We start from the raw sequence: 14,467 nt of genomic DNA on the forward strand, positions 1-14,467 counted from the left end.
TTTGAAAGGTTTCAAAACTTGTCCTCAAGTTTTGGAATTTGTAAAGTTACCCCCCATGTATACTTTAATTCCAAACTAGACCTTAGAATTTTAAAAGTTTAAAATTCAACCCTTATACTATTATTATAATTTTAATTATATAGATATGTATAAGATAAAGTCGTCTTACCATTAGTAGGCCTCATTCACGAAGCCGGTCTATAAGGGGGGTATAAGGTTACTGCCTATAAAATGGCAGTTTAATGGGTGTCCACTCTCACTCACCGCTTCCTTGACCGGTGGAGGGTCGTTAGCCGAATAGGTAGGACAAGGACTATAATTCCCCCTTCATTATAAGTATAATGATAAATAATAAGTAACTAAACACTTATAAATTCCCAATCTTAGTTACTTAGGAAAATGTGAATAAGGTGCTAATCCTTGAAATTACACTTTGCACTTTGTTTAAGCTGTTAGTGGAGCGTGTGTGGTTAACCGGCACACTAACATGGACTTAACAAGGTAGGCAAAGGGTAACTTAATGTTTATCATAGTATCGTTGGAGCGTGTGTGATTAACCGGCACATCGATTGAGGGGTAAATATTAAGGGTACCAAGTATATTTGCATGGTTACTTCACACCTTGTTTTGTGATCCTCGACATCCCAGTCACAAAACCTGAAGGGCACACTCGAGAATGAAACATGCCATTGAAAAGTTCAATGAATCTCAAAAGAATCTAGGAGTTTCAAAACCAATTAAAACCTAATAATACATTTCGTTTATCTTGGTGGAAATTGGTGAATCATCATTCACCTACCTTCAAATATTTTATATCTTGGATTACGGCATCCCTCTTCCAAGTTATAAAATAGTTTGTTGGGTCCTAGCCTTAATATATCATATTGGGTGTTATATTAAGGACTTAAATCAACTTTACGTGAATTTCTCCCATTGTTGATGTCTGGTTTAGACAACAATGATCTTCCCAAACCAAGCTTTCCTAATGAATATGACTTCCCGAGTTTGGCTCATAGAAGTCATACTTCTCTTCCTCCACCTCCTCCAATTATTCTCCCTAACCCACAAGTTCAAGGTCACTCAAGCCCTAATGGCAAGCAAGGTCTATGTGTGATCACATCTTAGAGATGAAGTCACATATTGACAAGCCGGGAGAGTTGAGTGTCAAAGTCTTGAGAAAGTTGGATGTTCAATCACTTTCTAAGTCACATAGTGAGTTCCTTTGGGACTACTATGAAACAGACTATGACATAAACCTTAATGATCATATCTATTTGCTTGGTGCTGCTGAATCAGCAATGATTTGGAACGATAGTAAAGCAAATTTGATTAGAAGATCAACTTCCAAAAAAATTTCTGGACAGTGACAATGGTGACACTGGAAATCCAGAAAAAGCATTCTCTTCCCAATGGAAAGGGATTGGCCATAGTCAACCCGGTTGACCAAATGGTAAAGAGAAAGGCTAAGTCTGAGATAGTCCCATTACCAAAGGGTCCATATGTTTATTTTGCCAAAGGAAGGGGTGTTGATTGCAAAGCTGCCAAATTTACCTAAGGATGTTAAAGTCAATAAGTTTGACTCTACATCAGGTAGAGCCCATTATCTAACTCTGTTAAGTTCTATTCTGAGATCCTCATTACATGATGTGACTGGGTCACATGTTGATGTTTTAAGAATCAAAGAATAGAGAGAAATCTTAAAGGAAGTATATGCTGATTCTGATCGCGAAGGTGGATTTCGATCGCATCAGAATTTTGAGCAGTTGCTTAAGAAGTTATGATAGTCTTATATGTCAAGAGGATAGTGGGAGTCTTAAAGATCCTAAAAAGAATTTCAAGAACTAATCAAGAATAAAACCTGAGGTTCTTCACTAGCACACGACTTGACGTTTATAACCTATCGTGTTGACATATTCTGTGCCCATTCCAGTTAAAGTTGGCTTTGCATAGGAGTTCTGAAAGTTCTCAATTGGTTGCATAACAACTTGGAAGCAATGGCAGGCCCTGTACTTCCAGGTGGCAAGAAGTTAAGATTGCATAAGTTCAGTCCATATGAGTTTGGATTTGTCATTATCCTTGTCTTGTGACTATGGTTTTGACGATTCAAATGGATAAGAACACATACACCATAAAATCTAAGGGTCATAAGGTTTCTCTCCGATTCATGAAAATGATGGTGAGGAAACACTTCCACCAAGTAGATTTGAAGCAGATGGCAAAAGGTCTAAACAATTGAGACTATGATTACGGCATCCCTTTTCATAGTTCTGAAATTGTTTAGACACACATGCATGCTATCTAAGGAAAGGTGTATGATTTTGATAAAGTTTTATCAAAGCATCTCGTATCAGAAATCTGAACTTTGGTAAGAAAGTCAATAAAGTATTGATTTCTAGAAGTCCAGCTGATTTCTGAGTACACGTCAAAGCTAGTGGGAGCATAAGTGGTATGCTAATAATCATCATGTTAGTGGGAGCATGATAATTATTGTTAGTGTTGCAAGTTAGAAATGTTAATTATAGAAAACAAAAGTTTCAATTCGTGAGGCTGCAGGGATTGAAAAAGTTGTTTTGCTATAATTAAGGGAGAGGATATACTTCATTTCAGTTCTAAAGGCTTAGATTGAGACCTTAATCATCTTTAGTCAAGAATATATATATGAATTTCATGTTGGATTGGTTCAACTTAAGGAAATTCTATATATTGCGTTCTCAAAATTCGATTATGATTACGGCATCCCTCTTCATAGTCAAATTTTGAAAACATGGCAAATAAAAATATTGTAGCAAAAGACTGGTCTAGAATCATGTCTTTATGTGAGACATCATGAATCGTGTACCATTTGCTTTGGGTACAGGATCGATTGCATGTGCTATAATATTTGTCATTTCTAAATTTTTCCAAATGCCCAGAGGCATTAAGAAGGGAAAAGGTCTAGAATTGGATATGACTAAAATGATTAAGCAATTGTCGAGGACAATCTGAGGTTTACCAAAGATTGGTTGCTCAGGGACAGTTGGAAGTATAATGCTAATTTTGGAAGGACCATATTGACATATTCTGAAAAGAGGCATCTCTTATTCAGAAGTGATAGTCAAAATGAGAATATGGAGTTGTCTCCATAGATGGAAGTTATCTGTGTAAGATTAGAAAACTTAATGCAAGAAGCATGTCCAAAGCAATGTACTTTGAATATGAGACTTAGTTTCCATGGAGTTGATCTCCATTGGAATACCTTATAATGACTGTTGACAAGTCTTTGTGACTTTGTACATATTCATTACAGGAGGGTCAGTGCATATAAGTTTAAAATCTAAACAGAATTCGATAAATGATAGGAATTTGAAATTCTCACATTTTTCGATAAGGATTTGGGAGTGTGAAATTAGAATCATTAAAATTATGTTCAATTGGTTTATTTCACAAAGTAAGGATCATAGACAAACATAGAGTGCATACTTGGTGTATGGCATAGCTATTGTTTAAGAAAAACATAGTGTACATGCTTGGAGCATGGGACAACTAGTGTTTTTAATTCAAGTATAAAGTTGATAAAACCGAAACAATGAATAATGAGTAATCAGTATGGTGATAAATAAAAGTGTTTATTTATATTCATAGGGTTTGATACCATATTTGATTAATTTATTCTTGTGTTTCACTTTGCATGTTTTGACTTCCAGAATAACTAAGTCGCTCTTCCTGAATGATTAAGTTATTCAAACCATCCACAGTCGGTCATATGTTGGAAGTAGATATGAATCAAGACTGTCATGGGTTGGTTTGTAGAGGTCCAAGTTGGTGGACAAAGTGGTGCTACAACACTCGTGAGTGCTCATAAGTTCTGAGTATTGGATTCAACCCGCGCTCATTTGAATCACTTCATGGATTTTATCATGAGTGATCATGAGACGATAATATCTTATATTCTTCAAACCTAGAGATATGAGTTGTTACTATGAGTTGGTTATACATTGATTGCACGAAAACGCATTTGGTAACTCGATGTTATAAAACGTGTCTTTGTGTATGATTCAACAAGTAGTAGAACAAGCCATATGAGTCGAAGTTTATCCATTCCTTTTACCTTCGGGATAAAAGCGATATCTGTGGGCCCCTCGATGATTTAGCGATGACACATGTGAGTGCTTGGCCAAGCCAGGACTGATTTGATTTGTTCAATCAGTCATTCATCATAAATCGAAAATCGGGAAACAACAAATGGACAGAGAGAATGATTATAATCCATGTCTCAGTCCATATGATATCTAGAATGGAGGAATATATGATCCCTTATCTAATGGACGCGTCATTGATTTGTTCAGAGTTCGACAGCAGCTTTAAGAGCTACGATTGCTAGTCGGGTTATGAAGTCGTACTTGCAATAATAGTTTTAGACTTATCCAAGTGGGAGACGGTTGGATTAGATGTCTAAGCCCATAACTATTATTGGTATGTACTTGACCCGAGAGTAGCATGGTCCATTTGGGTTGCATATCATCAGGACAATTTGTTAGGATGGACTTTTGAGAGAAGGTTATTTATGGTTTATTAATATATTATAAGTTATAATATATTAATATGAAATCATATGTTTTAATTAGTATCGATCAAGAATTAATTTGGAATTAATTTAGTGATCAAAAGAGACTAATTAAATCTATGGGGACTAATTATGATAATTAGTTATATTTATATGTGTTGGGCTTATGATCCATGTTGGACCAAGTTTATGTATGGATACATAAAGAGTTGGGCCACATGAACCATGGATCATAAAACCCATGGGTATGGATTATGGGTTATACCCATGACCCTTGGAATCCTACATATAAATAGGTTACTCCATAGCCAAAATCACCACTTCTTTTCTTAGAGAAATATGGAGGTGTTTTGGTGCATGGAATTCTCTCTCAAGAGCCACCTTTGTCCTAGGTGTGTTGTGATTCCATTTGAGGCATTTCATACTATTGGTGCTAAGCTCTTAAGGCCAAATACATCAAGACTTCAAGCCACATAAAAGGTATGTTTCCCTAACTAGTATATTATATGGTTTATGTCAAATGCATGCTAGTTATAGGTTTAATGCCTTGGAAACCATTTGCATGTATAATAGAGAAAACATAGATCCAAGGTATTTAGGGTTGTATGTGCACCATAGGATGTTGTAGTATACTAAAACCCAACAGTTGGTTCGAACTTCAGGCATCCCTGCACACGTATTTGATACGGATGCAAATGTCAATATGGGTGAAGGAGGTTCGAAAAATGAAGCTACAGGTCCATCTACTTCTGCTCCGTTTGCAAGTATTGTTTCTTTACCGTTATCTTCTCCTCCTCTTACTTCACCAACTGATTCCCCAACATTCGAACACATTCTTGATCAACCCTTTACGTCTATTTTTTCTTCTCAATCTACTGAGCCACCCAAAACAACTTCACCTATTTAAGAAATTGTTTGTATGGAGACAGAGACTGATAATGAGGGGTTTGGCGGTATGTTTGAAGACTTGGAGTTTCATGAAGAAGAAGAGCAGTTTCCAGATCACATGCTGATGACCATGAAGCAGTTTAAGATTTTAAATCAAAAGTTGAATTCTGTCATTCAATCTCAAGCAGATCTAGGGGTTGGTTCGTCTGTTTCAAGTGTTGAAGTTGATTCGTTGCTGAAGGTGTTTGAATCCAGAATCATAAGTAAAGTATCGGGGATGCTTAAAGATTCTGAATCTCGAGTCTTGGGAGAAGATTGATCATAATGATCAAAACAATGAAATTCGGATCAATTCTCAGAGTTCGAAGTTTGCTGGTAATCTGAAAGAATTGAAGAATGTTGCAAAGGAACGACATGTTCTTTTTATTCAAGATGTGAAGAAAGTTCGAGAGGATGTCAACTTGCAAATTCACGAACTTCGTGAAGATATGAAAAGAGAAATAGCAACTGTTTAACATGAGTATGCATCATTGCATCAAAAGGTTGATATCATTTGTGACGCAGTCACTCAATTTGTTAAGTTGTATGAAAATTTGAGTCCTCAAATTACTCAACTTTCAACATCCGAAAGTGCAAGCTTTGAAGAAGTGCTTAAGTTGCTCAAGGAGTTAAAAGAGATTTCTGATAGGCCGGTTTCTTCTCCATTGATTACTCCTGAATTTTTATCTCAGAAGTTTATCCAATTCGAAGCCATTCTCAACAAGCAACTTGCTCCTCTCTTTCGCATATCAAGTCTTCTTCCAACCACAAATGCCCCACCTGTTTTCACAGGGGTGCAAGGGTGAGAAAGAAAAACTAGTGAGTCGAAGACTAGTGGAGAAGATGCAAAAGTTGTGGGAAAAGTCTTTTCTTCGAAAATTCCTACAACAAAACCAATAATTGTTTCTGCTGAACAGGTGACTTCAACAGTCGTAACAACAATGCCAATTGCAAGACCAATTTCGAAAGGAATTGTGATTGGTAAATCTTCGGAGACTGGTGGGAGTGGTTCAAAACCAAAAGAGACAACTGACAATCAAGCATTGAAAGATAAAGGGAAATCGATTGTTTTGGAAAAATCAAAAGAAGAAAAGAAGGCTGAAGTTGATGCTGAAATCGAAAAGCTCAGAATAGTTCAAAGCATTATGGCTCAGCGAGCAAATGATCCGAAGGGAATGGATAAAGGGGATCCAACTAAACACTATAACTACGAAACAATCGAGGCCAAGGTTGCATTTAATCACATGTCTTCATTTGAGAAGAAACCAAAGCAGAGTTATTTGGTCACAAATACTGATGCAGGCCAGCTGGATTTTCCCATAAACGAAATGATGTTTATCATGCCTCAGTTCAAAGCAGAAAGGGAATTTTAAAAATAAAGATGAAGGTACACACATGAAAATTCGTTTTCATGCTGTTCTTGGAAAAGCCCCTGAGGAAGTTTGGTCTTCAATAAAAATCAAGAAGGTCATAAGTATGAAAAAGGATGTGGTTTTCGAAAACACAGTCCAAAATGTTAAGTATGTGGTTGCCATGGCAAATGGAAATATTTGCGAATTCACTGTTGCAGATTTTCCATTAATGAACTTGTATGATCTTATACAAGTTGCATTACTTTTGAAAGACAAATCATTCTCATACCTTCAAAACACAGAACCAGATGAATTCAAGCTTGGAGTAGCTCACATCAAGATTTTTATCGAAAACTATTATGAGTGATTGACACTAACAGATGTTGAATTAGCTACTGCTAAAGGAATGGAAATTAAAGCTCTGATGGCTCCTACGAAGACTCAGGCTGAATTGAAGAAGTATGCTGATGGTGAAATTTGCCTGAAGCCTTTTGGAATTGTCTTCGCAGGAAAAGACAAAGCTGGAAAGTCTAAACGGTTCTTATTCCAAGCAAGTGAAGTCGAGAGATATTCAACATCTCAATATACGAACTTGATTGTTCGTATGAATCATTGCAAGAAGAACAATGAAGGTGACAAGAAAGAGCTGAAGAAGATTATCTCCTGGTACACGAAAATTCGAAGAGTATTACTGTATTCCATCACACTTCTTACAAATTGAAGTCTTCGACTATGATTACAAAGGGGGAGATTGTAAGGGTCGAATTGTTGTAATTAGTCGAAGTATGTTTTGGACACTTCGAATATTTTGTAATGTATTTTACTAGGGCGCTTTTATTCGAAGCTTTAGAGTCAATGCCTTAGTATATTTTTTGTATGCTTTTAGTTCCCTATAAATAGGGTTATTTACTAGAGTTAGATAAGAAATTTTACAGACTTGTCTACGATACTCTGTAAAGAATTCGAAAGCATAATAGAGCATAACAAGATCATATTTACATTCTGTGTTCAAATCTCATATTCTTACTTGAATTCATACTCTGATTAATTCATTACTCGATTCATTGGTTCATCACATAACTTAACATAAGTGTGTTGATTGAATTAAATTACTTGGATGACCAGTGTAGTCAAGAACAAGTAAGGTTGGATAAGTTGCGAAGTGACAAGAGTTCAAAAAGATATTTAGACGGAAATCATATTCCAAAAAAAATGTAATATTTGGATCTTGTTGGCCAAAAATGTCTTGGTTATAGAGCATTTGTCAAGATCACGCATGATGAAAGGAATATGATCTTGAATATCGAAAAGTGATACTGAAACAAGTATTTCATTATAATGTTGAACAAAATGTTCGCCGTCAATGCCTTAAAAGTTGGGATTGTTAGGTTTCACCATCATCACGGAAAAATGAATCAGGATCAAAAAAACAGATTGGTGCAATATCTACATTCTGATTGGTTTCTACCAGAGATGTCGATGATATGCAGTGATGTGTGTGATCGTGAAGAAAATGTTGGTAAAAAGGATTGGTTAAATAAACTCATTGTACCTCTGTGAAAGAAATGAACATTGCAGAAATATCTTTACTCAGAATGAGAAGAGAAAGGTAGCTCTTTCACTAATGTGAATATTGCCTGATTGGGAAGGAACACTGATAGCGATAGATCCATTAAGGATTTGAAAACATAAAGTCTTTGAGGCTTGAGGTCAACATACAACAACATGTTTCTAGGGACTCCTGACTAGGACATTAGTGCGAAATCATACATGTGCCCTATTTTGAATATGAGCATTGAGCATTCGCCACCACAGTATGTTGTTACAATGAACCATGAAAGGTTAATCACAATATAAAAACAAATAAAATCTTTTTGGATTTTTGTTTTCTAAAAGAAATGACAAAAATAAGAAAATCTTTTTGGATTTTTGTTTTCTAAAAGAAAAGACAAAAATAAGAAAATATTTTTGGATTTTTGTTTTTGCAAATGAAAGACAAAAATTAAGAAAATCTTTTTAAGTTTTTTTTTTAATTTTGAAATTTAAAGACAAAACATAATAAAATCTTTTTAGAATTTTGTTTTGGAAAACTAAAAACAAAAACAAAGTAATACATTGTTACCAGTGTCATTCAATGTACAAAGTAGCAACTCCCAAAGATATTATACATCGAACAGGTTTTCTCCCCTTAGTACGAAGTGATGTCACAATGATTCAGAGGAAATGCGAATGCGAACGTATGCGAACGATGAACCGTGAATAGTAACCTTTGAACTCTTCTACAACATACCAACCACATCGACATCTACATTCGCATGAACAACCAGGAACAGAGCTTGCTTCAATCATTCCTAAACCATTTAAAATCCTTAAAAATGATTTCTCATCTAAAGGTTTTGTGAATATGTCTGCATGTTGATCCGTGATTTTTGACAAAATGAACCTCTATGTTACCATCTTCGACATGATCCTTGATTAAAAGATAGCGTAAAGCTATGTCTTTAATCTTTGAAAATTGGACCGGATTATGGCAAATGTGAATAAAATGATCATACGAATGGATGCTGAAACTAAAGGGAATTTTTATTTGGAAATTAGATCACAGAGTTACTTGGCATCATAACTTCAGGCCTTTTTATATAAAAATTTACTAAGGTAGTGTTTGTTTTTTGTCCGCAGATCTTCCTGGCCTCTTCTGTCTGGGGCGCAGACCACGCGTAGACATTAGCGTTCGCAGACTGTTTGTTTTTTTGAAGACCGCAGACCAAAAAATGTATGCGCGCCCTCTTCTTGACACAGATGTGGATCAGAGTCTTCTAACATCTTCAGACATCCTCTAGCCTAAAAAAACACATATACTTTATTTTTTTTTTTTTAGTTTTTTTTTAATTTATATTTATTCCAACTTTATTAGTGATAAAAATTTGAAAAAAAAGTTACAATACTTAAAAAAAAAGTTCGAGGACACAAACATGATATTTTTGACAAATTTATAAATAAAACTTTATTACAATAATGGTCGTTGAAATTGTTTATATAAATATGAAAAAAATAATATATTCTTATATTTTTTGTGCCAAAATTTATAAAACATTATTTAATAAAGCATCGTCAATTTCTTAGAAAAAATATTTATGCCACGTTTTTAATTGATTTAATTGAAAAAATTGAAGTTTATTTCCATTCATTTATATATCAAATTCTTTGAGTCCTAATTATAATGTTTAAGCATAACTTTGCGACCAAAATTGTTGATTTTTATCAAACATATACGTTAATTTGTAGTATTTTTATTTTCACTTTTTAAACAATAATACATAAAAGTTGATTTAGATTTGTTAATTATTTATAACAAAGTCATAAATATATTAAATAATCATTTTGTAGTTTAAAAAAATCAGTTTATTTAGATTTTAGTTTATTTTAGTAGCTTGCAGATGTTAAAAAAACAAACAAACTTCTTATTTCAGACTGCAGACGTTTGGTCCACCTCTTCTGCTGCAGAGGTTTACAGATGTGGTCCGCAGACTGCATACATTTTACCTCAGAAAAAACAAACAACACCTAATTAAACAAATAATTTGTTAGTACAACTTTAAAATGCAACTATGCATTTCTAGTGCCTAATATGGATAAATAGTCTTATCTCTAATGACACTACACCATAGGACGATTTTTCTCAATTTCTTAAGTATATCTCGTCAAAAGTTACGGCAATTAATTAATGACCCTTTCCTCCAGGACTTGGACCAGAGTACTTCAGATTCCACAAATCTTCAGATATTGCAACCATATCACCTTTGCATCCAAAAAATGGACGATAACTTGGACCTGAGTTCTTGAAGTTTTCAAAAGTTTCAGCATTATGAAATTGATCTCCTTTTCCACCTGGACTTGGACCAGAGTTTTTCATCTCACCAAGAATCTTATCGTTGGTAAAATTAGGCCCTGAGTTCTTGACATTTCCAAAAGACTTTGCACTTAGAAACTCATGTCCTTTTCCTCCTGGACTTGGACCTCCACCACTTTTAACAGCTGCAAGACTAATTATGTCTATTGTACCAGTAATTGCGTCATCAGCATAATCAATAGAATTGACTACAGTTATTGGCCTAGCTGCTACATTGTTGCTTAATGAGGCGAGAAGCAAAAGAACGATAGTGATCAGACAGTAGCTTATTGTAATCATTGATTTCTAGAATGAAGATGTTATGATTGCTAATGAATGTTGTGAAAAGAAGGAAAGATCAAAGATGTATGTTGTAAAAATTGCATGAAGGTGATGGTATATATAATATTGGTGCATGCATGGAAAGTTGACAAAGGGCCAAGAACAAAAAGCTACAGTAACAAAGAAGAAGTAGATTATTATTAGAACACGTCGGTGACTAAATTAGACAAATGATATTATGGCTTGAAGCCGCCGGTCTATATTTCCGAGAAGACTAGAAGCCTTAAACTTCAGCATTGAATTTCATGTCAACAATGTGAACGTCTTTGGGGACATTGAAAGAAAAATCCTTGTTAGTTTCTACTTTCTATCCACTTGAAAGGCAATATTTAATTCAGGTAATAGAAAAAGAAACAACAATTTATTTTTGCTAGTAGTTACTTTTATGTTCCATTATCGTTGTATGCGACATGACGTAACAACTAACTGCCCTTTCTCTTTTGTCTCTTAGTTGATTGGTCAAGTTAAGAAGTTCATTGAAAATTTACAGTTGCTGTTTACATTTACCAGAAACTTTACACTACCAGAAGTGACACTATAGTGACGACTTTTAGAAACCTACTGACGACATGTCGTCGGAAAAATCTATAACGCCCGTAGACCAGGGCTAGTCAATTTAAGGACAATGAGGGTCAAAAATGACTTTTTGATGGAAGATTATTTTGAAGGAATAATCCTAACTAAGTTGTAGTATATGTTACAAGGATTCCGTACATATAAAGAACGCTGAAATCTGAGTTATAACAAAGAAGTTATGACCTGTCGAAGTTTCGCGACAGAACCAGCACGACACAACATGGCGTAAATAGTGAAATTACGAAAGAGCGATTTGTAGCCTTAGTGATCTAAATTAGAATCGAAGATCTCGTCGATAGTAGTGCAACGGTAAGAAGACAGACGAAAACGGACGTCGGATGAAGAAGTTATGAGTTTATAACGGAGTTTTCCTGTCCCGGCCTACTAAAAATAAATATAATAAAAAGTAAAATTTAAAATTAGCCGACGGAGTCTAAACGAGAGTTGTAGAGCATAATCTCACCTACGCGTGGATATAAAGAACGTCGAAAACGGAGCTCGTATGCGAAAGTTATGAATTTCTGAAGTTCGGGGCGCGAACCCCAACACTGTGTCAGAGTTCACGACGTGAAAAAGGGGTTCACGACGTGAACTCAGTGCTGACGTCTTCTGAGCCTGACAGACTGAACATCACGACTACGCACCTGATGACGTCCAAGGCCACGGCGTGAAATGATGATTCATGACATGAAATCTGAAATTTCAGCCCTATAAATAGAAACCGAAGGCTGCCGATTTAGGTTGCTAATTCCTTCACTCTCTCACTCCCTATACCCTCTCTAGCTGTCTTGAAGTACCCCCGAAGCCCCGGTATCACCCCGACACCCGAAGCGAGTCCCAACGCTCCAAAGATCCCGAGAAGAAAAGAGTTTCAAGCCGAAGCTCTGCCCGCGAGAAGCCCGGTGTGTGAAGATATCCCGGTTTCACCGAAGAATATTGCTTTTAGAGCCGTAGTGCTGTCCGAGCATCGTCTAATCACATGAGTGTGTAGTTACTTTCTTCTAACACATAAATACGAAGTATTTGCTATGAAATACGTGCTATGTGTTTATATATTGTTTGTTTATGTGAGATGGGTGTGGAATGAATGTTTTATTTTGTTTTTAAATGAGCTAAACTGTATATGTATTTTATATCTAAAAATATGTTGGGTAGAACATGGGTAGATGAACGATGAGAGATGAAAGATGGTATGAGTAAACATCGATAGTTATGGACTTAGCACCTGTCAAAGAAGAACTTTGGTAGCTACGGATTAAGGTATAGTTAATTGTCCCTATTCCGAGAGTATGGATTGGGCACAGTTATTGATCCGAGAGTATGGATCAGATCAGGATTTAGGTATAGTTAATTGTCCTTATTCCGGGAGTATGGATTGGGCACAGTTATTAATCCGGAGTATGGATTAAGACTTAGTTATTAGTTATTAATCTGGGAGTATGGATTAAGGTATAGTTAATTGTCCCTATTCCGGGAGTATGGATTGGGCACATTTATTGACCCGGGAGTATGTATTGGGCACATTTATTGACCCAGGAGTATGGATCAGATCAAGAGGTTAATTTAGATCCGCGAGTATGGATCAGATATACCAGATCCGAGAGTATGGATTTGGTAGAGAGGTTAGTTTTAGATCCGTGAGTATGGATTAGGTAAAGAGGTAAATTGTGATACGAGAGTATGGATCGTTTCATTGTAAGGATCGACAGGGTGGGATAAGAGTTGCTTGTATATAGTGAAATTGTATATGTTTGTGAGTTCTAATATATATATGATATAACATTGTGGGTTGAAAACCCTATATGCTCACCAGGCTCCCAAGCCTGACCCACTCAGTTTTCTTTGTATCACAGGTATCGATACGATGACATATTTCACTGAGAGATTAAAGGAGATGTAAATCATTAGTGTAAATTAATGTAAGTTATGTTTATGCTTTTTGGTTTGTATCGGAACATGACATCCCGAGATTTTGTTATATAATGAAAATACATTTCTTTAAGAAATGCTTTGATAAATTCTTATCATATTTTGTTTTGGGAACGAATTCCGCAACAGTTTTCTTTAAACGATTACTCTGATTTTAAAACAAAGCATAAACAAATCGGTCTTCTCTGGCTGCGAATTTGGGGATGTCACAAAATCGCCGACATAGCCTTGTGGACGGAAGTGGAATTGGTTGTCGGGATAGATACCCCTATATCGACGACGTGTCGTCTGCTTAGGGTCCGTTAAAGAGTGTTTGAGTCGAGTTTAGAAGACGAAATCAATAACAAAATGCATTAAGAACAAAATCATAAATAATTTCTGTTTGGCTCGTTGATTTGTCTGAATGAGTACAAAAGTTCTAGAGAGAGAATGATAACAAAAGAGCCCAAAAGCTTCTCTCTACTTCTATACTAACTCTATTTATAGAGTAATACAGACACTAAAAAAGTATGCAAGGACTAGACGTTAGACTTAGACACAACAAATGCCTTGCAAAATACATACACTGCGAAGTGCTAGACTTCGCACCTATACAGACCAAAACAACTTTCGACCTCTCACTAGACATTTCGATTTCACACTCAACAATCTCCCCCCCCCCCCCTTAGTGAGAATAGTCGAAATCACGTCATTAGCTTCATGGTCTGGAGAAGTACTCTACGAATTTCCATATATTAAAGAATAGTCTTTCGTATTTTAGCCTTGTCCTCAACATTATTCTTCTTGCAATTATTGATTCACACTAGCAGGCTTGTATATTGGACATTCGTATACCTCTCAACATCATCCACTTGGAACAAAAACTTTGTCATTCGCTAGTTCTTGTTCTTGCCACGAAACACTACCCCC

The sequence above is a fragment of the Lactuca virosa genome, chromosome 4, assembly GCF_052849685.1.
Source record: "Lactuca virosa cultivar CGN04683 chromosome 4, Lactuca_virosa_CGN04683_v6, whole genome shotgun sequence".
Taxonomy (NCBI): Eukaryota; Viridiplantae; Streptophyta; class Magnoliopsida; order Asterales; family Asteraceae; genus Lactuca; species Lactuca virosa.